The 23,751-nt window shown below is 41.2% G+C and overlaps 1 protein-coding gene across 3 annotated transcripts in view; it reads left to right on the top strand.

Annotated features, from left to right (window-relative positions):
• KCNN2 (potassium calcium-activated channel subfamily N member 2) overlaps positions 1-23,751 on the top strand; it is a 142,114-nt gene that overhangs the window by 60,688 nt on the left and 57,675 nt on the right. The window lies entirely within an intron of this gene.

Below are 23,751 nucleotides of genomic sequence, written 5' to 3'. Positions count from 1 at the left end.
GATTAAGTCAGTGGATCGTAATATGCTGTTACGCATCTGGGAGGAATTCTTTTATCACCTTGATGTTGCCCGCGCTGCAGGTGGTGGCCACACACTTGTAAGACAGGAAATAAAACTTGATTATGAGTAGAATATTTGTGACTTGACTGCAGTTCTGTATTACTTTTGCTTAATAAAATATGGCGTAATCCGTTCATTCTTTTTTGAATAGCCCTGTATGACATTTTGTGATCAATCCAATTAAGTGCAATTGGGTCCTGCTAGACTTTCCCGCAGCATGCTCACATTGTCAATTTGCAATCCAATGCCAAACTCGCTTTGATTTTTTAGATAAAATTCTCATTTTTTTTGTACGCACCCCACTGAACAGGTGAAAAGGTAGAGAACATCTTTATTCTATGATGAAATATCAGCATACAGTGCAGAACCACTGATACATCCCTTCCAATGAATAATTACACACTTGGAGGGGTTTAAATAGCATAATTGAGCCAATAAAGATATGCCAATTTTCAGGCAGATTTATCTGAAAAGCGCATTACTGGTTAAATGATGTGAGACAGATACGTGGAGGTGTTGTATTGATGGGCCAGGGTTTTTGAACTTGCAGATGAGAGGTAATCGTTCTCAATACAACGTTTTATAAATGTATATTGAAACATTATAAATGTATACTAAAACATTACTCTACCATTTCCTGTACCTTAAGTTGGACAATGTATCACAGCAGTGTATGGCCATCCGACCCTCCTATCCGGGATCGCAAGCGCTCGCAGATCTAAGACACCTCTCTGGGGTCTTAAATTTGCGGGCTCCCTGTATGGGCAGCTGACATCCGCTGACGTCAGCTGCTCACCCCCCGCACCTGCTTCACCTGCACATACATGGGAATGCCCAGCATTTTCATGGGGATGCCCATGAAACGCTTGGCGTTCCCATGGACGCAGCACCTCACTGCCACCCCATGCACCCTGAATGCACTGCTAGGAAAGTGGCTGCACACGTGCAAAAAAGTTTATGCACATGCGCAGTTGCAAAACATCGCTCCCCTGTGTGAACCCGCAGGGGTGCGACCATAGGTGTGCACACATTGAGACTTATGGGTGCACAGGCACCCCCTAATGCTGTGCCCACCCTTATGAACACCTCCCTACCAGCAATACCTTTTACCAAAGACTTTTGCTTTTTAGAACTGTATTCCGTTGAAAGAATCGCCTATCAATCAATTATGAAATTGATTCTTCTACCAGACCATTGTCATATCACTACATATCATCCATATATGTTTTTTACTTTATTTGGATGTATTATTATACTGAGAGCCATTTTATATTGTAGCGAGTACCAATAGATGATGGTAGACATGCCTGATTGGCGCTGTTAGACACACCCAATGGGTGGTTTTATCCACGCCCAATATGTGGTGATAGGCACACCCCTTTGACGGTGCACCCCCTAATAAAATGTGCTGCGCACGCCTATGGGTGCGACCCAATCAGAATAACCCCTTTAATGTGCTAGTTACAGAAAAGAAAAACTATGTGGGGTTGCTGCTGTAATAAAAATAAAACACAAATACTCCAGTAATGAATGATTTAAAACCAGACCAGTGTATTTATTTTAATGTGTAAGTACTTCATTCTTCTGACATAGAAAGCCAATATCTTGTTCAAGTTGAATTTAACTAATGAAGCAAGGTTTGTTGCTCGAGGTCATTTGTGTACTCTTATTGTAGATGATATTTGCATGCTCTGTTTAACACTCTAACAGATAAAACATGTCTCCTGGCTTTTCTGTAAATGTGCGCAAAATAAAGTCTAATACTTTTTTTCTGTAAATATGTATGCACGTGTTTGGTCTGTGCACGTTGACTTATTTTCATTTTTTTTTTCCTATTGATTTCAATAATAAGTAATCCATCAACACAGCAATTAATGCATTATGTAAGCTAGAGGCAAAAATAATAATAATAAAAAAAAATTACATTTAATTATGCACCAATGCCCCATCCTATTACATCTTCCTCACTATACTATCTTTACCAGAACTAATTACCTCTGTAATAATCAGGCCAGTTTAAAAGATTTGGGAATCTTAAACCATACTCAGCAGATGAACCCAGCAGTGCATACGGGGGGGGGGGGATTTGTGTTCCTCGCCATTTGTGTATTCAATGCTAAAATGGAGAACGCTGCTAACTGTTTTTTTTTTTTTAAATAACATAAAATACATTTTCGTGCACCTAGCATGCCCCAGGAGACTGTGCTGATTAATTTGATATGCAACACTTGTATGTCTGGGTGTGTCTGAGTCGGAGAACAACAGAAATTCTAGTGGGCTGTTTGTCATGGCTCCAAGAAAGATGAATGAGGACAAATCTAATCCATTTGGGGCTATGTAGAGTTTTACTGAATTTGCAATAGTATCCAGATCTTGGACATGTGCGTAAAATGTGATCAGCTTGGCAAGGATTGCATATACTCTCCCAAAGAGAATAATAATGTATGCACATAGTTTACATCAGATGACGCTTCATACATCTAGCTTCCTTGTGCATTAAGCAGCTCTTCTTGTAACGCCATGGTGTGACTCGGTTCTGCTGTGTTTTCCATTAAAACATGTCTTATGTCATCACGGTGAATAAGACGACTAAGCAGACCTTGCTTAGTAAAAAGAGATTTGACACTGCGCAGAACTCTTTTGAATGAGGAGTAGTATAAAGAAAATAAGAATAGAAAAATAAAGAAAAGAGCTGCTCTATTGGACTGTGTCTTTAGTTGTAGATTTCAAGCGCTGGAAATAGAAAGGATAGATGATGTAGTGTAGAAAAGCAGGAATAAGAATAGGCTTGAATAAGAATAAAGTGCTTGTGGTAAAAGAAAATTAAATGAATAATAAATGAATGGAGGAAAAATTATGTACAAAAAATAATAGACCAAAAAGTGATAAAAAAATAAAACCTGTGGAAAGAAAAGGATTAAAAAATATGTATACAGCTCCTTTTAGGAGGATTAAAGGACCGCAGTGCTCTACACTGTCCCTACCTACAGTTCTGCTGATTTCCGATGCACAACAAAATTCCACAACAAAATTGACTTAATTCCTTTACATCCAATCCAACAGGAAAAGAATCAAAGACCATATCTCCTGTGAGATGGAAGGAGTTAATGTATATACCTCTCACTATGCTCACTCACACCATCCTTTCTGGAACTTTAAAAGGGGATCCCCTATGCCTACCCCTATGCCCCCCCCCTGACACCATACAAACGAATGTGCAGATAATGGGGAATCAGCAGGCATTGGGAGAATAATCTTCCTAACAAGTATTTTTTTGGCCATACAGTACAGATTTGTAAACAACATCAGTTGTTGTTTACAAATCACTGTGGACATTGCTGTGGACGGTGCTGTGGACGGTGCTTACAAAATCAGCAGCCATCCGATATCAATTAATTGATTAATTAGTTTTTAATGTTTGTTTTTATCACTGGCCAGTGACATATATTTGTTTAATCAATTTTATTATTTTTTCATATATACATTGATTCCAGCGCATTATATATATATTTTTTCTTCCTGTATATACCTAATTCAATGGCAATGTACAAAACAATACATAGGCCAAACCAAAAGAAAACTCAAGATACGCTTATCGGAATATATTTACAACATACTGTACAACGTGGTTTAACAACACACAGCCTTTCCAATCACTATGCAGAAGAACATTGAAATAATCCTACAGTAATGAAATTCCTAGCGATTGCAAAAATTTATAAAAATTGTAGGGGAGGACATTTAGTAAAATTAAATAAACAATCCAAATGGATTTTTGAGCACCAAACCTTACAGCCTAATGGATTTAACATTGACTTTGAATTCAATGTTTTTAAACTTCTGTTTTTAAATAAAGTTTTTCACTTAATTTAGTATAAAAAGGACAACCAAACATAAAGGATTTATCTTGATAAAGTGCCTTGGGCACGAAACGCGTTGACCCCAACATTGAAGGACCACAAGCAACGCTCCCCAGACCCACACTACAGCTGACTGCCACTTGCTGGAGACGGAGAAGCCGAGTGACGTCACATGCTGGCAGAGGTCTCAGTTAAAATAGTGGCGGCCAGACAGGAGAGAGACTATGACCTAGCTCAACTGCTCCCGCACTGCCCATACCAACTCAGCAGAAGTGATTGACAGCAGTTCAGTCGGCACATAGCCCGGCTGCTCCCGCACTGCCCATACCAACTCAGCAGAAGTGATTGACAGCAGTCCAGTCGGCACATAGCCCGGCTGCTCCCGCACTGCCCATACCAACTCGGCAGAAGTGATTGACAACAGTCCAGTCTGCAGGGACAATCTGCTGTATTAACATCTCAGCCTGCATAGAAAATCAGCAGAACTGTAGGTAGGGACAGTGTACAGCACTGCTGTCCTTTAATCCTTCTAAAAGGAGCTGTATACTGTATATTTTTTAACCCTTTTCTTTCTACAGGTGTCACGCTTATTATCTTTTTAGTTTTATATTTTTATTTCTTTTTTATACATAATTTTCCCTCCATTTATTTTTAATTTAATTTTCTTTTACCACAAGCACTTTCTTCTTATTCAAGCCTATACTTATTCTTGCTTTTCTACACTATCATTGTGGAAATGATCATCTATCATTTGCGCTTGAGTTCAAATCTACAAGCAGACCTTGCTGACTAAAATGATATGCAGCATGCCTATATTTGTTGTGCGAGTGTGGCTTTATCTGCATGTGAATTCCTATGCTGCACTGTTTTCCTGAAAATTATATCATTTTAATCAGCAGAATCTGCTTGAGTATCTTATTCTCATAGAGATGCAAATTAAATTTAATTTAAAAAAAAAGATGCCCTACCTTAGCAGAGCTGCCGCCTCACTCATACCAAACATCTCATGCATGATGTTTAATAAATAATATAGCGCATCTCTACACAGTATTATTAGTGACTAATAAAGTTGCATTTACCATATTTATGGAATTTTGACATAATACAAATATTACGTTCAAATCAGTAAACACATTGATTGCCTTCCCCTATAAAATATCTAATGGGCTCATGCTTCATTACTACAAACCAATAGCACAAATTATTGTAATATGTGAATAGGTCGCTGCAGCTTCATTACTATAATATTTGTAGAAGTGAGAAGGAATTGGTTACATTCAGTCAATCGGTTGTAGATTGTATTTGCATCCTAATTGTAGATGCATTGCTTCTTGTAGCTACTGTAGCCACAGCAAGATACACTATTCCTGCAGTGTCAGCATGGATAAAATATCCCTTCTCTTTAAACTGGGACCTGCCACCTGCTTATAAATCATTTATCCATTGGCCCAGTCAACCCCCTAGACTTGGTTAGATGGGGTGCAGTAAAACCCCTGTAGCAGTTTGGTAGTGCTGATAGGGGTTATGGTCCCTTTTGATTGGATTTCCAAGTCTCCATGAACTGTGCTATTTTTTGTACCTGCAGAAAGTCAAGAGAACATTGTGTTTAATCCCTTGTTGGTAGAAGAGTGAACATTGTGGTTGAAGAGAGTACCTTGGTGGACTGGTTAGTAAAAAAGTGAAGCTGGTATTTATAACCCAGTAGGGTTATATACTACAGGTTGAGTATCCCTTATCCAAATATTCGTTATCCAAATTATTCTGAAATCCATACATTCCAGAAAGTGAAAATATACATATATATATATATATATATATATATATATATATATATATATATTTTTTTTTTTTTGTGTGTGCTAAAAGCACTAGTTGGGACACCTGTAACTGGCACTACTGAGGACATGATATGTAACTGGCACTAAATATGTACAAGAAAATATTTCTTGGCATTTAAATTCAGTGTCTGAGATTGTATACAAACTTTGTTTCATGTTTTGAAACCTTGTTTTATGCACAAATAAATATATTTGTATGTACTTCATGTGTTTGGTGTGTTTGTACAACATAATTGCAAGATACCTCAAGATACATCATGGAAATATAAAAATATTCTGAGATACGGAATAATCTGTTATCCAAAATTTTTCTGGTCCCGAGCATTTTGGATAAGGGATACTCAACCTGTATTAGGGTTATATACTATTAGGGGTTGTCTGTGATGAACCCCATGGCTTTGGTAATTGTGTTCATGGCTGTGTGATTTGTATATACATTTATATCTACTTTTGATATCAAATAAAGTGGACTTAAACTTTTCCAAATGTTTGCTGAATTGATTCAGACCTCAGAGGTGCCAACTACTCTGTGGTAGTACATAAAGCATCCCAAGCACTAGTCAGCGCTCAGTGGACAAAAAGAGCTACAAATAGGTCAGACATCTTCACAGCCACTCCTAGGTTTACCTTCTGGCTGTGTTTCATGAACGTGGTATGTTGGTGTCCCAGTGTTATTTCCGCCTATTCTGACAAGGCCAAACAACACTAATTGTATAGAATATTGTTACATTGCTTACCTATATATTTAACTATTGAAGATGCTGGCAAGAATCTGTGTCTCCCAAACTATAAAGGTGATGACATTTTGGAGGGGAGATGTACAAGTACATGGTTAAAAATAACTCTTGTCCAAGTTAATCTTTAATGCAAGTACTGTAATTTTCTACAAAATTTGTACTACTGGATTCTAGGGAAAGCTGATTGCTTAACAACAGGGTTATGGATATAATTTCCACTTTTAGTTCATTTAAGAATAACATGCAAGGAAATCTTCTACGGCTGCATCAACGCCAAAAACATTTACAAACGAATCATAAGTATTTGTGAAAACACAACCTGCGTACTGTATGTACACTGCAAAGGCCCCTTATTAACATTATTGTAGTTTGCTCTCTTAAACCAGCTTCACATTGCAGCTTTAACAAGGTATATTGCTGTTTTTTTACCGTTTTAAAACCAGGACAGCTGCAATGTGAAAGCTCCATTATCAATTTACCGGTTACCGGTATTTTGAAACGTGTTAAAAGCAGGATCCTACACGTTTAAAAAAGTGAGGCACACACCACAAACTTTCCACGTTTAAAAAAGTGATGGTAAAAAATGGCAATACCCCTTTCAGACCGCACTTAAACGGGTAATATACTGTTTAAGCTATGCGGTGTGAAAGGGGTTAAGGCTGTCTGCTCATTTTTTTTTAAACATTTCAAATTACCTGCTCAATGCCGTTTATGCGATGTGAAGCCAGCTTTATAGGTGTCATATGTACTGCATTATTCCAGAGTTGTTGTGTTTTCGTTTGTTTGAGAACCGCTTTTAAATAATGTGGAACCTACTTAAAAACTTCAAAAAAATACAATAAGACTTTACCCCACAACTCATTGTTGCTGCTGATTAATTCAAATACTGTAGCAGCTTACACACTGCGTGTTAATTACTAGAGTAAAGTCAGTGTAACAATCAACCTCTAATAAATAACACACAGGGTAACCCATTGGATTCTTCATTTTGGCCCTTATTCAGATTTGATTGCAGTACAAATTTTTCTCAAAATGGGCAAAACCATGTGCACTGCAGGTGGGGCAGATGTAACATGTGCAGAGAGTTTAATTTGGTTGGGGTGTGTTGAAACTGAAATCTAAATTGCATTGTAAAAATAATGTAGCTAGTATTTACCCTGCACAGAAACAAAATAACTCACACAAATCTAACTCTCTCTCTATACATGTTACATCTGCCCCACCTGCAGTGCACATGGTTTTGCCCATTTTGAGAACAAATTTGTACTGCGATCAGATCTGAATAAGGGCCTTTATGTGGAATCAGTGAGTTACTGAGCTTTACCAGAGGTTTCGCCGTGCTAGAAAAAGGAAAAATAATGTAATATTTCCAAGCATTAAACCCGGAGTTTTCCCTGCTCTGTAAACCTCACACCTAATTGGATATGCCCCTTAGTTCTGAGCTTTACTGACTGTCTAAATTGGTGGAAAGAGGTGTGTTTCATACCCAGCAGAAATAAACTCTGTAACCTATACCAGTTACCATGTGCGGATGGGTGAAGACATTCAGCAGTTTGCTTTGCTTTTTGGGAACAGCGATTTCTTCCTTTGTATCTTCCCATGCACCCAGCTTGTCAGGGCTGTCCTTTATTACAGACTCCTTAGATAATAGAGAAGGCCTGCAAATCCTCTGTGGCCGGATGCACTGAACTCCATTATTGAATTTAAGGAGTGCTTAATGCCTCAAAGGTCTCCGTAACATGAAACTATTATGCTGTCATTTAAGTAAGGTGTCCATGTCACCGCTATAGGAGGCACTTCAGCATTGCTTAAATATTAATAATATAATTCTCAATAAGAAAATGCAAATGACATGCAAATACAAGTGATGACATATTAGTAGCTATTCTTTAAACCTGTTCATACTGCACTTAATCAAGGTCAAAAACGTAAAAAAGACCTAAAGTAAACCTGTCGTAATAGCTTATTATAGGCTTTTTAGTAGCACATTCAGTTCAATAAGGTCATCTGTCTCCAGTGGGAACAACTCCTCAAAAGATGCTCAGTGCTGTGGCGGCACATTGCTCTAATGAATGGAACATTTCGAGTCTTTGCAAGGCTCTAATATACCTGCATATGCAATCTCTGCAGTACTGTATTTTATAAAGTAGTTCAATAATTGAGACAATTTAAAACTCTTTTGTTCTGTAAAACAACAACACCGTTAGATCCTGCCCATCAATAGAGCCTCAGGTGCTTCTCTAGTGAGGAGATGTTATCACAGACATTGCAGTTTCTGATTGGTCTTCAAGCTCACACCCTCTTTCAAAGCCATTTTGATGTGGTGTCTGTAAAATGCTGTTGTGCTTTCCTTTATCACCTCTGTTTTCATCATCGTCATCCTCTTATTTTAAATATGTTTCCGTTTTTGCTTTAAAACAAATCTAATGATCTGCCAATATGTCTTAAATTGTGTTATGATACAACTTAAATGCTGTCTGGAATTTCTGTTCCATACTTTTGTATAGTATTTTTTTTAAAAAGGTTTGTGCATAATACTGTTATTCTCAGATTGGCAAAATAAATGTGAGCTATAGATTTGAATTGGGACAATGTATTAGTAATTACTGATCTGGTCTAATCAGACAGTTTAATCAGAATTTTGCACAAAATAAAAGTGAAGTATCAGATAAATTATTGGCATCATTAAATCATTCAGGGGCCAATGTCAGGCTGAAAGCAACTCTTGGATCTGGAAATTCATGGTGCTGTGCAAGCTCCGTGGCCAAGCACATGCAGTGTCAAGCAACTCTGAGAGGTTTTGTGTTGCAAATAACACAAACATCCCCTTACTGCTGAATGGGTAGCAACAGGGATTGTGCACATACTGTAGGCCAAGTAATCTGATGGCGTGTTGGTGCGGTTGTGAACTATGCTGAATTAAACATATGCAGAGATCTGTCTGATTTTGGACAGTTCACTTGCACCAGGTATGGGACTGGTAGTGGCTGATGCATAGATTGTGGCAGTGCAGATGCATGGATGTCTGTAGCTATGCATGCAGGCAAATATCTGCATATATTTCCATATGCGCATTTTGGCTGCACCTGTGGATGATTTGCAGGCCCCAAGAGCTTTCCAGCAATGCGTTATAATAATAAGAAGAAGAAGAAGAAGAATTAATAAGAATTTTATTTGTACTGCACACTTTCTCCAATAGGACTCAAGGCACTTAACATATAGGGCGGTATTCAATGTTGGTTTTTATATATATTTATATATATATATATAAATATATATATATATATATAATTAGACGGCAACCAGGACGCCAGCGCCCATGAAGTGAACGCCGGCATCCCCATGTGCTTGTGCACAAGCTGTTTATCTCTGCGTTACAAAATATACCCAGACATTTTATGCAGAACTTCAGAAGCCCATTTGTTTGTTTATTAGAATGTCGTGATTATGTAATAATGTTATCCAAACTTTTTCCATTAATGAAAGCTGACTTATGAAATGAGTTCAGTGACAAGGGCCCCTGGCGAAGATTTAGTCTCAGCATGTAAAGTTGCTTTAGCGCGGCAATGTTTTCACAGCTCCTCTTATAGAAAAGACAGATTGAAGTCTCTCCCTGTATATTGTTATATTGTGTCTGGAAATGCTGCCAGTGGCAGTTTCTGTAAAAATCATGCTTCATTTGCTTTATGGTCTGCTTGATGCTCTTCTCAAATACATTTCATTGCACAAGACATCGCAGTTATCCCTATGACGTTTTTGCATGGAAATACTATCTGAAATGATGGAAATAATATGCGGGATGAAATTAAATAGTATCACTCATGTCATTCATTGTTCAATAAACAAAGAAATAATGGATTTATGATACTAGTATTACATATGCTACATATAATTAACTTGCAGTTCAATATTTTTTTGGAAATTCAAACAGTCTGGTTTAAATGTTTAAATTAATTGTCTTTTTTTTTAATTCAAAAATGGTCTACATTGAATGCTGAATGAAGTTCTTATTTGAAAGCGGCTCGCCATTTGATCTGCTACTAGCGCTAGGGCTGTTGAGCCTGACTAGACGTTGTACCTGAAAGGGCCTGACTCCGAAGTGGCTGTGCAATTCTGTCCAAATAACATGCAAATGAGCAGAAGGCGTCTTGAGTGCATCTGCAACTGTTGCGTCTGAAATCACCATTGTGACCAATCCAGTGTGCGGCCCATATTGCAAGTTAGCTGTTATCCTACATACTGTACATTGAAATGTATTAAAATAAAGTGAGACAACTGCATTAAGCTGAATTCACTGTAATTTTCCTGGAATCATTCCAGACATTCTGAAGTTCCAGCCAGAGTGAAATCCCAGCCAGTGCAAGCCTGCAAATAGATGTGCATGGCTTATGTATGGTTTGCGAAAATTACACTATTCGGCAATCAGCAGCAAATGAGTGCGCAAGACGCTCACTACAAATGATTTTTCCACTGTGTGCAGGCGGTGTGTAGCCCAGGACTTACTCGGTGGCCATGATAGAAACAGGCTGTTCAGGGCTGGAGCAGACATCATATGACTTATCTTCAAATGCTCGCATTTTCTCTTACGCTCCCAGAAAACGTCCGGTTACGACTCCCAAACGCCGGCTTTCTGCATTTGCAGTCTATCGATTATCACCCAGACTGTGAAATCGCAGCAGTGTGATCAGGTCTGAATACCCCCCCCCCCCCCCCCCCCTCCAGTGCCCATACAGTGTATACTGTATACGCAAAGCACCAGGCCAAGCATAAGGGTTAAAGGATTTACCAGCAATCAAAGTTCTAAGAGTATACAAAAAGCAGGGCCGCCGACAGGGGGTGCTGTGGGTACAGCTGTCCTGGGCCCCAGCCTCTGGAAGGTCCCAAGCAGCTCTTTTTGCCCACAGCAACCCTCCGCTGTATGCTGCCAGCGCTGCTCTCGCGCCTCACACAGCAGGTCCCAAAGCACAGGCTTCTTCAACAGAGGACGCCGTCAGCCAAATAAAATGCTGCATCGGCTTTTGAGGCAATCAGAGCAGCTGCCGGTAGACGAGCTCTGATTTGGTTCACCAGCCGGTGGTGCATTTTAATTGGCTACCGGCGTCCTGCATTGAAGAAGCATGTGCTTTGGAACCTGCTGAGTGAGGCCTGAGTCTGGCAGTAAGTTAAGGGGGGGGGGGGGGGGGCGCACTACAGCTCCGGGAGTGGAGGGGGGGCCCGGACTTGAAATCAGTCCCGGGCCCCAAAATTCCTAGTGGCAGCCCTGACAAAACAGATGGCATCAGCAGGCTGAATATTTTCTGCAGGTCACACAATTTCAAGGTGTCTTTTCCCTATCGCTACACATATTTTGTTTTTAAGTGATTGCAGTACTACTTTATAACACACTTCCATGTCTATAATGAGTGAAATATGTGCATTTTCTGGCATTGATTTGGTAAGATGGATCTGACACTGGAGATAGCTGAGTCCTGGAAACTTTGCTGGAGTCTTTGCTATATCCTGTGAACACATTGCCATAATGATGGAACAACCAGGAGGCAGTATGAGGAGAGGCAGGCACGGACACTCTGGCCACTGTAAGCAGATATAGGGGCTCAGGTTCCCTTATCTCTTAAAACACCACCATTATGATAACTATTTGGGATGACCTGTTACATGTAATATTAGCCACATTCTACATTACTGTATCTTGGAAATTTTGGCATTTGCCCATATATGATCCATTATACCAGAAGCCTTACTACACAGTAGAATGTATCAGTCCCTGTTATCTCAGCTTCAACAGAAATGTAAAAACACAGAGCCAGTTTCGGAGATGTATGCAAACCCACTGGCTCACGTACTGTACATCTCCAGCAAAGGTCACAGTGCCCCCTAAGCTGCATCATGATTGACATGTTCCAGCTTTATGGGGGTAGGGAAGGGGAGACAATGGCCAGCCTTCCTTAAAACAGAGGTTTGTACTTTGCGCATCATGGAGCACACCCAAACAGACCTGAATGAGGTTCTATGGTAGTATCCCTTATCCAATATCCGTTATCCATATTATTCCGAAAACCATACATTCCAGAAAATGAAAAAATATATTTTTTTTGCTAAAAGCACGGTACTTGTGAGTTATCCGGGCGTCCGATTTTAAAATCGGGTCGGATCGGGACATCGCATCGCATCGCATGCGACCATCGGATGCGATGCGATGCGATGACCCGATTTTTCCATAGGAATCAATGTTAAAATAGACTGAGTCCATTTTAACATGGAATTCAATGGGAAAAAGGGGTCCTTTTCATACCCCTACTATCCAAGTGGGCATGGAGTTGGATATAAACCTGTGGCGAGCGTAGCGAGCCACCGAGCCCGAAGCGTGGCGAGCGTAGCGAGCCCCGCGAGGGGACACGGAATACCGTCCCCTCGCGGGGCTCGCTTCGCTCGCCACGCTTCGGGCTCGGTGGCTCGCTACGCTCGCCACAGGTTTATATCCATCTCCATGCCCACTTGGATAGTAGGGGTATGAAAAGGACCCCTTTTTCCCATTGAATTCCATGTTAAAATGGACTCAGTCCATTTTAACATTGATTCCTATGGAAAAATCGGGTCATCGCATCCGATGGTCGCATGCGATGCGATGCGATATCGTATCGCATCGCATCTGATTGTATGCCTTAACTTAAGGCATACAATCAAAAAATCGGACGCCCAGATAACTCACAAGTACCAAAAGCACTAATGGGGACATCTGTACCGGCACTACTGAGGACATGATATGTAACTGGCACTACTGGGGACATCTGTAACAGCACTACTGAGGACATGATATGTAACTGGCACTACTGGGGACATCTGTACAGTGCTACTGAAGACATGATATGTAACTGGCACTACTGGGGACATCTGTACCAGCACTACTGAGGACATGATATGTAACTGGCACTACTGGGGACATCTGTACCAGCACTACTGAGGACATGATATGTAACTGGCACTACTGGGGACATCTGTAACAGCACTACTGAGGACATGATATGTAACTGGCACTACTGGGGACATCTGTACCAGCACTACTGAGGACATGATATGTAACTGGCACTACTGGGGACATCTGTACCAGCACTACTGAGGACATGATATGTAACTGGCACCACTGGGGACATCTGTACCAGCACTACTGAGGACATGATATGTAACTGGCACTAATGAGGACATGATATGTAACTGGCACTACTGAGGACATGATATGTAACTGGCACTACTGGGGACATCTGTACCAGCACTACTGAGGACATATGTAACTGGCACTACTGGGGACATCTGTACCAGCACTCCTGAGGACATGATATGTAATTGGCACTACTGAGGACATCTGTAACAGCACTAATGAGGACATGATACAGATGGGTCTGTTCCCATCTTTGCAGGGGATGGCGCTGGCGTCGCCAGCCGCCATCCCCCGCCAGCGCGATCGTGAGAAGGGGACGCGCGCGCACGAGAGGCGCGCGCGCCCCCTTCCGACGGCGCTTCCAAACGTTTCCCCGGGTCCCCGCCGGCTTGCCGGCGGTAACCCGGGGTCCCCGCCGCCTGCCCGCATCCCCCCTAACCCCGTCCGTCTCCCTGAGGCGGAGACGGACAGGGTTTCCGCCACGCTAGCGACGGAGACTGAGACGCGCGTGCGCGTGAGACGCACGCGCGTCTCAGTCTCCTCGCTGGCGAGGCTGCTGGCGGGTCGCCAGCGCGTACGTTCTGGCGACCCGCCAGCAAGGATGTGCATAGGCACATACTGTATGTAACTAGCACTACTGGGGACATCTGTAACAGCACTAATGAGGACATGATATGTAACTGGCACTACTGGGGACATCTGTAACAGCACTACTGAGGACATGATATGTAACTGGCACTACTGGGGACAGCTGTACCAGCACTACTGAGGACATGATATGTAACTGGCACTACTGAGGACATCTGTAACTGGCACTACTGAGGACATAATATGTAATTGGCGCTACTGAGGACATGGTATGTAACTGGTACTAAATATGTGCAAGAAAATGATTGCTTGGCATTCAATTCAGTATTTGAGATTGTACACAAACTTTGTTTCATGTTTTGAAACCTTGTTTTATGCACAAATAAAATATATTTGTGTGTATTTCATGTGTTTGATGTGTTTGTACAACATAAATGCAAGATACCTCAAGATACATCATTGAAATATAAAAATATTCTGAGATCCGGAATAATCCGTTATCCAAAATTCTTCTGGTCCCGAGCACGGGATACTCAACCTGTAGTGCCAAATGTTACAGCCTGAATCACAACATTTAAATAAAGTATAATTATTTTCATAGTATTTGATTATTTATTATCACATTTTTCCCATTTGCTATATTGTCGTTCTTTTTTTTCCTACAGTATACAGTATCTGCTCTTTGATTTCAAAGTTCTACAATTGGCAACAGTAAAGGTATTAGCTTGGTTGACAGATATGAATGATTTATGTGCTTAACAGGAAAGTTGTGCTGCTGATATTAAAATGAATAGCCTGTACAGATACTAAATGAGATTTCTTTGTATTTGTAAGGGTTGACTTTAAATTCAAGACTAGGGGAATAATGAAGCCAAATATACCAAAAACATGTCAAAGAAATATCACGATTCATATTCTATGGAATTAAACATAAAGGACTTAAAATATTCTCCACCTAAAGTATTTGTCATAATAATCAAAACATATATGTAAATATTTTCATATATTGACAATACTTAAGGTCTCAAAAGATCCTCATTTACATTGTTCAAAATGGCCGTTGTGCAGTGCACAGTCTTGTATTGGAATGTCATGTGCAATTATTTGCACTGATGAGCTTCTAATTCCTCAAGTAAAATTATATACCTGTAACCGCTATTGTAATCACTATTTTAGTGCTTACACCCCGATTAGATTCTCAGCTAATCCCAATCAGCCAAGCAGTGTATATCCAGCCATGACCCTCTGTGACCTCCTTAAAGGGGGGGACAACAGTGTGTGGGTGTGTGTGTGTGTGAGGGCAGCTCCTCTATAGGGATTGGGAGGACGTGGTTGGTTATGCTGCACTTAAAGTGTGACCTACAGGTCCCAACTATTGCTGGAGCATTATAAGCCATGTACTGTACATGTGTACCCAGCTTAAGAGGACCTAGTGCACTGTAGGAGCAACATTTTCTGATGGGAATGAACACATTTGCTCAATGGAAGAGTAATGGGGGTTATATTAGTTTAGCACAGTGGTTCCCAACCCTAACAGTTCACGTTTTCCAGGTCTCCTGTGGATTTTTACAATGTGACAGTTGGTGATACACAGTGCATTGGCGGGGTGATATGGAAAACCTGAACTGTTAGGGGTACTCGAGGACCAGGGTTGGGAACAACTGGTTTAGCAGGACTATTAAATTAAATTAAATAAAATAGGAGACCTTTGTGGGTGAGTTTACAGTCATGTTCACTCTGGTGAAGGTTGGGTCTTATATTTTTATACAGTAGGGTCTATTTACTAAGGCTTAAATGGGGATAAAGTAGACAGACACTCCAGCCAATCAACTCATTTTTCAATCACAGCCTGTAACAAGAGTTAGAATCTGATTGGCTAGTACCATTTATCTCTGCCCACTTCCATTCAAAGCTTGGTAAAAAGACCCCAGAGTCATTAAAAGTGGTCTGGGAATTAAAAAGAAACAAACTTCCGACACAAAGTTCTACATATAATGCAAGTGACTTTGGTGTCTCCTCGCATTATTTAGGCAATGAGGATACATTGAGATGTATTTTAGAGCAACAACAAGGATGCTGAAGTATAGATCAATGAAATGATAATTCTAAAGTAGTAGGAGGACATGAGACATACACCTCTGCTCAGCATGCCTGTTCAGGTTTTACTCCTCACAAAGCAAAATGCACATCTGGTTTTCAGAGGTGACTCCAATGACCATAAGTATGCAAAATCAATTGCCAGTAATTTGTTTACCCATCTAAATTTGCACAACACCTGCCACTCTTTCCAGCAGCAGGATATAGCTCAAAAGTGTGTGCTAGCACTGTTGAGTGAAACGGGTGCGAATCGGCCAGGTGAAGGGTGCGAATCAGGCGTCCATTGCATGGCAATGACAATTTGTACACTTTACCCACAGTTGAATTCCCCCCCAAAGGTTCAATGCAGAGCTGGAAGTATATTGGGCATACTTTGCTTAGAAGGTAAGCTCACAGATATTTATCTTTACCAAAAATCGTTAATCAGTATGTACTAACACCTGCCCTATACTAGGTGCAAATACTACAAACCATAATAATCATATGCTTGTGCGCATGCCTGAATCTGCGGGAATGCATCTTCACTGGACTCTGAAATCGCCCATTCACCTTACACCCTCCATTTAAATTGCATATGGCTGCAGTGCATATTCTTGTGTTTACCTATTTTCGGAGCAGGTGCAGATATGTTCCACAAACAGCACAAATGTATCTCTGCACCAGCTAAAGAGAGAAATACAGCACTCTGCACCTAATTTTGCATGTTGGCAGATAATCTTTAAAATGCGCTGGGTCCAACTTTCTGTTATTCATTTAACATTTTCAATTTGTTACATATAATATTTTAAGGGTCCCTAATTCACACTCGCCCTAATTCTGTAAAGCAAAAAGGAAAAAAAGCAGGTAACTGCACCTGGGCACAACCATGTTACACTCCAGGAGGGGCAGACATAACATGTAGAGAGAGATTTGAGATGGCCTTAATGTGCCCATACACAAGTTTTTGGGTGAAAAGTGGCCAAATCGGACCTGTGTTGAACGGATCGGAAGCCAATATACGGCTCTGAGAAGGTGGAGCAGTGTATGGCCACCTTTACACTACTGCTACGTATCTATAGTTGATGTCTCATATAATTTCTCTTGATCTCCCCTGCAGCTTCCCACGAGTCCTGTACTTAGTATTTTGTACACGATTGCTTGTTTTTACTCATGATTTACTCCCGATATATATCTTAAGATATATCTTATGCAACAGATTGCAGCACACTCATTATACTTACAATTTATGTTAAGATTCCTTCTAAATTGAAATAATGGTATGGACAGTGAAGTGACTCAACTCATGATGTGCACCATTTCGACCGTGATTCCGATAAATCCTTATTGCAGCAGTGACTTATACGACTTACTGCACACGGTACCACTCATCATATTGCAATCTTAAGTAAATGAAATACGAATAGACGCCTTTAATGTAATTTATCGCACCAAAGAGGGAAAAGCATTAACAAGGGATTCTATCTCTGATGACTTTTAAAGCATACTAAGACATAAAAATACATCTGACATAAAGGATCCCAGAGGAATAAAAAAAAAAACAGAAGCACCATGGCCAGCGATGTGCAGTATCATTGGGGCTGTAAATCTAAAATACGTGGATGTATTCATAGTGATTTATGTTACAAAAAACTGCATTTATTCGAGTGTCACTTTTAGATGAATCAGAAAGGGTATGAAACATACAAATGGAGCGGCACTCTGCCAGCGCCGGGGCTTGCCAGAATTCCCTTACTGGCAATCGCCGGCGGAGAGGTGCTCCATCTGACTGGGACGTGCGAGCATCTCACACACACTCGCGTCCAAGTTTTTGGGCGGTGGGGGACGTGAACCCTGCCCCCCTCTCTGCTTCAGGAAGATGGAAAGGGTTGGGGGGGGAGGGTGAAGTGGCGGCGGAGACCGGCGGCGGGGACCAATCAGGAGCTCATCGGAAGGGGACTCATTGCGCACGCCTCCCCTTCCGGCGGTTGGCAATCCGACCACCAGACCCCCACTGAATGAGAACGGCTCCATCTGTATGTACTGTATGAATTAGGGACCATAGCAAATATGCCCCCCCCCCCCCACACACACACACACACACTTCTGATGGTAGCTGCAGTCCTGCAAGGCTGTCAGAGTTTGTCCCCAGGAGCAGCTAATACCATCTGAATCTGGCATAACACACTGTAACCTATGGGCTACATTCTGCAGAATTGCTGGGGTGGTTACTGCTTCATTGGGCTGGGGTGGTTACTGATTCTCCCTATGTATTTTTAAATAACAAGATAAAAATGATTATAGTGTGACCGTACTGGAATTTGTGAATACAATTAACACTATACTGATGCCTGGCTATGTTTTTTTTTCTTTCTTATTCTACTGTTGAATGAACTTTAATGAATGCAGATGCTTTAATTGCAATTAGGACTGTTCTTATATTCTCTCTCGTAAAGAGCTCTTTCATTGATATATTTCTGAAGTACAGCTTCCAAGAATTTTACCAACATGGCCGCAGATTAATAATCTCATTTTAATATTATTTTAAATCCTGAGTGGGTTTACAAGTTCATATATAATTACATTTACTGATTTTACAGGGTCATTTGTTTATTATAATTTGTACACGTTGTGTAATATAAGCATTAATTCAATACAACATGATTCAGTTATTTTCTGTACAAGAATTATGCTCCTTCCTAGCAAGCTCCAATGCTATATATTTAGTGCTGGCAACGTCATTGTGGATATATATCCTATACATGTGGATATATATCTGTTTAAGAATTATGCTCCTTCCTAGCAAGCTCCAATGCTATATATTTAGTGCTGGCATCGTCATTGTGGATATAGATCCTATACATGTGGATATATATCTGTACAAGAATTGTGCTACTTCCCAGCAAGCTTCCAATGCTATATATTTAGTGCTGGCATCGTCATTGTGGATATAGATCCTATACATGTGGATATATATCTGTTTAAGAATTATGCTCCTTCCTAGCAAGCTCCAATGCTATATATTTAGTGCTGGCATCGTCATTGTGGATATAGATCCTATACATGTGGATATATATCTGTTTAAGAATTATGCTCCTTCCTAGCAAGCTCCAATGCTATATATTTAGTGCTGGCATCGTCATTGTGGATATAGATCCTATACATGTGGATATATATCTGTTTAAGAATTATGCTCCTTCCTAGCAAGCTCCAATGCTATATATTTAGTGCTGGCATCGTCATTGTGGATATAGATCCTATACATGTGGATATATATCTGTACAAGAATTGTGCTCCTTCCCAGCAAGCTTCCAATGCTATATATTTAGTGCTGGCATCGTCATTGTGGATATATATCCCATACATTTGCACTTGCAGACTCCATTTACTAATAACATATTATTCATGAAACATTTTTAATAGGAAAATTAGTGTTAGGTAAATATTAAGAAATATATGCTGCATAGATAGACTGGTTAGTACTGTTACTTTAGTACTAATTAGCTTTGCATTACATACACTAAGGGACACCATTAAATGCAGTAGCATTTTTCTATATTACCACTTTTACACCAAAACTGCCAGGTTTTTGGACCCGGATGCGACCCAGCAGTTGTTCCCTTTTACACCGGCGTCCCCCGGCATTATGCATGTTGTTGACAAGATGGGCATGGGCATCACATCGGAGCCTCAGGGTCACATGGGCTGCAGGATTGATATGTTGGATCGCCAAGACTTTAGGCAGACTTTGCTGGGATTGTGCACGATACATCTTATCAAAATGAATGTGATGTCATGTGACGTCAGCCGCCCTTCCCCAGTAGGCATCGACCTGCCTGCGTTCCCAGGGGAACGCCCAGTGTTTTTATGGGGACTCTCCGGCCATCCCTCCCTGCAGCCAATGGCCCAGCGAGTCTGTAACTTGCCGAAGACGTTCACTGTCGTGGTTTGCACATGAGCAGAAATGCACATTAGCAAACCCCAACCATTGGGGCTGGGGCTGAATTTGGATCGTAGCATTTTCCAACTTGTGGTTTTGGACAATGCATATATACACTGTTTGCGTCAGGTTCTGCAGCTAATAATATACGGGCGGAACCAATGGTCGCATCAGGATTGGTAATACCCGGTATGGCCAATAGTCTCTCTCCTTGCCCAAAAAAGGAACTTTGCCTCATGGGAAGTTGATAGCTTCTCAGGAAACCCCTGCTGACATCACTTTTGCGGCATGATCTCACAGGAACTCCCCCGTCACTCTGCGGGCAGATCCAGCATCCATGGAGATGCCGAGCTACCCCTGGAGACATAAGCTAACCGCTTCAGGTCACTGCAGAGGAGCCAGCATTTTGATGCCACCCCCTGGTGTCACCCCCATGTCAGTGGAAGAGGACCCTGCAGCAGCAGTCAAGGAATCAGGAGCAGCAGCAGCAGAAGTCGTGTCAGGAGCCTGTGGCAGGCGGCAGCAGTATGTGCTCCCAGTACTCCTACAGTACATGGTATCCTGTGCCAGTATTTGGCAGCCATCAGCTACTTGCCCATTTTTCCTACCCTCTTATTTCTCGTCATACGATCCCTTGGCAGTGCACCCCATCCTGTGCCATGTGTTACCCTGTGCCCCCAATGGCAATGTATTAACCTGCACCTCCATGTTACCAGTGCCATATGTTACCCTGTGTCTCCTATGCCATGTGTAAAACTTTGCCCCCCTATGCGATGTTTTATTCTGTGCCCCTTGTGCCATATGTTACTTGTGTTATGTATTAGCATGTACTCTACTTTGCTATGTGTTCCCCTGTGTCCCCCATGATATGTGTTAGCTTGTGTCTACTTGTGTGATGTGTTACCCTGTACCATGTGTTACCCTCTGTAGTGATCCTGCCAGGATGTGGGTAGGGGTGCTGGGGCAGCACACGATTGAAAAGAGTGTGTCCATGGAGGGGGCAAGGAACCACTGGCGTTACAGTGTCACAAACTGCTGTGCCTAACCATCAACGGCAAACATGGAGGCGGAGTGACTTTGTCAGCGTTATAGACTGGGGACAAGCCTTCGCTTCAATGTCACAATGAGGCTTCCCCCAAGCTCCTCCATTCACTGATTTTACAGATTTAGTTATACATTGTATCTTTAAGTAATGAAGGCCACAGGCGATCTAAGAAAACATCTTCACAAGAGCTAGACCAGTGGTAGCCAACCCTAGCCCTCGAGAGCTACCAACAGTTCACATTTTCCAGACAACCTAGCTGCTGAACAGCTGCACTCATTAATCACTGACATATTTTAAAGATACACAGATGGAGCTAGTTAAACATTATTATTATTTTATTTATAAGGCGCCACAAGTGTTTCGCAGCGCCGTACAAAGGAACAGTACAGGGAGACAAAACAGTATTACATTGAATAAATAACAAAAAATAGAGTACAAATAAAGAGCGCCACAGATCTATACACATAACAGCTTAAATATAGGTAGTGAGGACTCAATCAACATACAACTAGAGGCTTGAGGCCAATGATGGAGAGGAGTATGCAGACGAAGATGGTCACTGAGTGTTTGAGTATAGGAGAGCTGCACTGTTGGTAGCTCTCGAGGACTAGGGTTGGCTACCCCAGAGCTAGACCGTCACCACATGCCTGAAAAAATACCTTTCCAATCATTAGGTAGCACTTTAGCAGAAGAATAAGCTACACAATGTATTGGTTACTGAAATGTGTGCAGGCGGTTGGAACTTATAAAGTTCTGCCGCCAAGTATTGTCATCACATCAAGGACGTTGGGTGCATCAAAGATCTACTGGAATACTATCGCTGTTCAGCTGCTGGATCCATTACGATTTGTTCTCATTCCTATTACCATCTTTGCATCTGTCATCAAAGCTTGTATGAACTGGAGGGAACAAGTGTCCTGGCTCCGGGCCGGCAGTGAGCACAGTGCCAAATAATAATACCAGACACACACATACTCTGAGCTGGCGTATAACTAGCCCAAGAAGCACAGACTGAAAGCCTTTTGCTGAATGAGAAAAAGGAGGATGGTTTCAGTTAATGAAAATAAGGGCCTGTCATGGTTATCAGCCGCTGACAGCCATAACAATCCAACAAGGACTAGTTCATCTGTTATGGCTTCACCGTGTCTCACATCGCCGGGAGCTGCACATTACTGGCGGGCACTAATGGATGCTTTAATATTGGTGATTGACTATGGCTCTCCTTTACATCTTGGATTTGATTCCCACTAAATAATGTAACTTTGTTGAGTTTGTATGTTCTCCAAAGCTTACATGGTTTCCTCAGGGCACTTCTGTTTCTTCACATATTCCAAAAATATACTGATAGTTAATTGGGTTTCAACAGAAAAATAATCCTATTGTGTACATGGTGGTACACTAACATCCCAGCTTTTAGTGATTTCCATGCTTGAGCACAGGTGACTTAATTAGTACTGGAATTAGTACTTCGGGCTCGGTGCCTTGCTGCGCTCGCCACACTATTTTATTCTCCCTCCACGCCCTAGTGGATGGTAGGGCATGAAATACAGCCTGTCGGCACATGTCGGCTGAAAATTTAGTAAAAAAAATGCATGTCAACCTTTTTTAGGTTGACGTTTTGACCATGTAGACATTTTGCATGTCGACCTTTAGACCCTGTCGACATATTGTGTGTCGACCTTTAAACCCTGTCAACCTTCTAACTGTCGACCTTTTGACTGTCGACCATTAGTGATTGACCATATGACTGTCTATCATGAGTCAGTCTATGATCTGTCCGGATACTGAAAAAAGACAGTTACAAACTGGATGGCTGCTGCTTTCTCACCTTCCACTTTCTCACTTCAACAGGCTTAATAAACCTGCACCTGAGATTGTAAACTCCACCAGCGCAGAAAATCTGCACTAAAAACTTGTGCTTTTATTGGTCTAGGGCAGGAATGGGGAACCTTCGGCCCTCCAGCTGTTATTGAACTACACATCCCAGCATGCCCTTCTACAGTTTTGCTATTTGGCTATGCTAAATCAGTTGCAGGGCATGCTGGGATCTGTAGTTCAATGTCAAATTCTATGTTTCTATGATAACTGGTGGGCCAAAGGTTCCCCATCCCTGGGATAGGGCATGTTTGAAGTGAAAGCAATGGTTGGAATTGTTGCTATGGTTTTTCTGCCGGTTTTCACAATTCTGCACTGCTAATAAATGTAATAGCATTCCCAGCGTTGGTCACTTGTTCACCTCTAATGGGCAGCACAAGATTACCTCTATCATTGCTGCTATTTCATGCTCAATTGTTCATAAAACCATCAGAGTTAAATGTATGAATACAAAAGATGAAATGCTGCCTGCAATTATAGAAATTTAGAGAATGTGTAAAAGGCTACGTTTGATAGAAAAAGCAATTACAAATGTACAACTATGAACTCGCCTAGATATTTTAAAATGTAACTTAAAAC

Source organism: Crinia signifera, chromosome 1, assembly GCF_055691185.1.
Source record: "Crinia signifera chromosome 1, ASM5569118v1, whole genome shotgun sequence".
NCBI classification, from domain to species: Eukaryota; Metazoa; Chordata; class Amphibia; order Anura; family Myobatrachidae; genus Crinia; species Crinia signifera.
The sequence above is the reverse complement of the archived record's forward strand: the minus strand, read 5'-3'. Positions and strand labels throughout refer to the sequence as shown.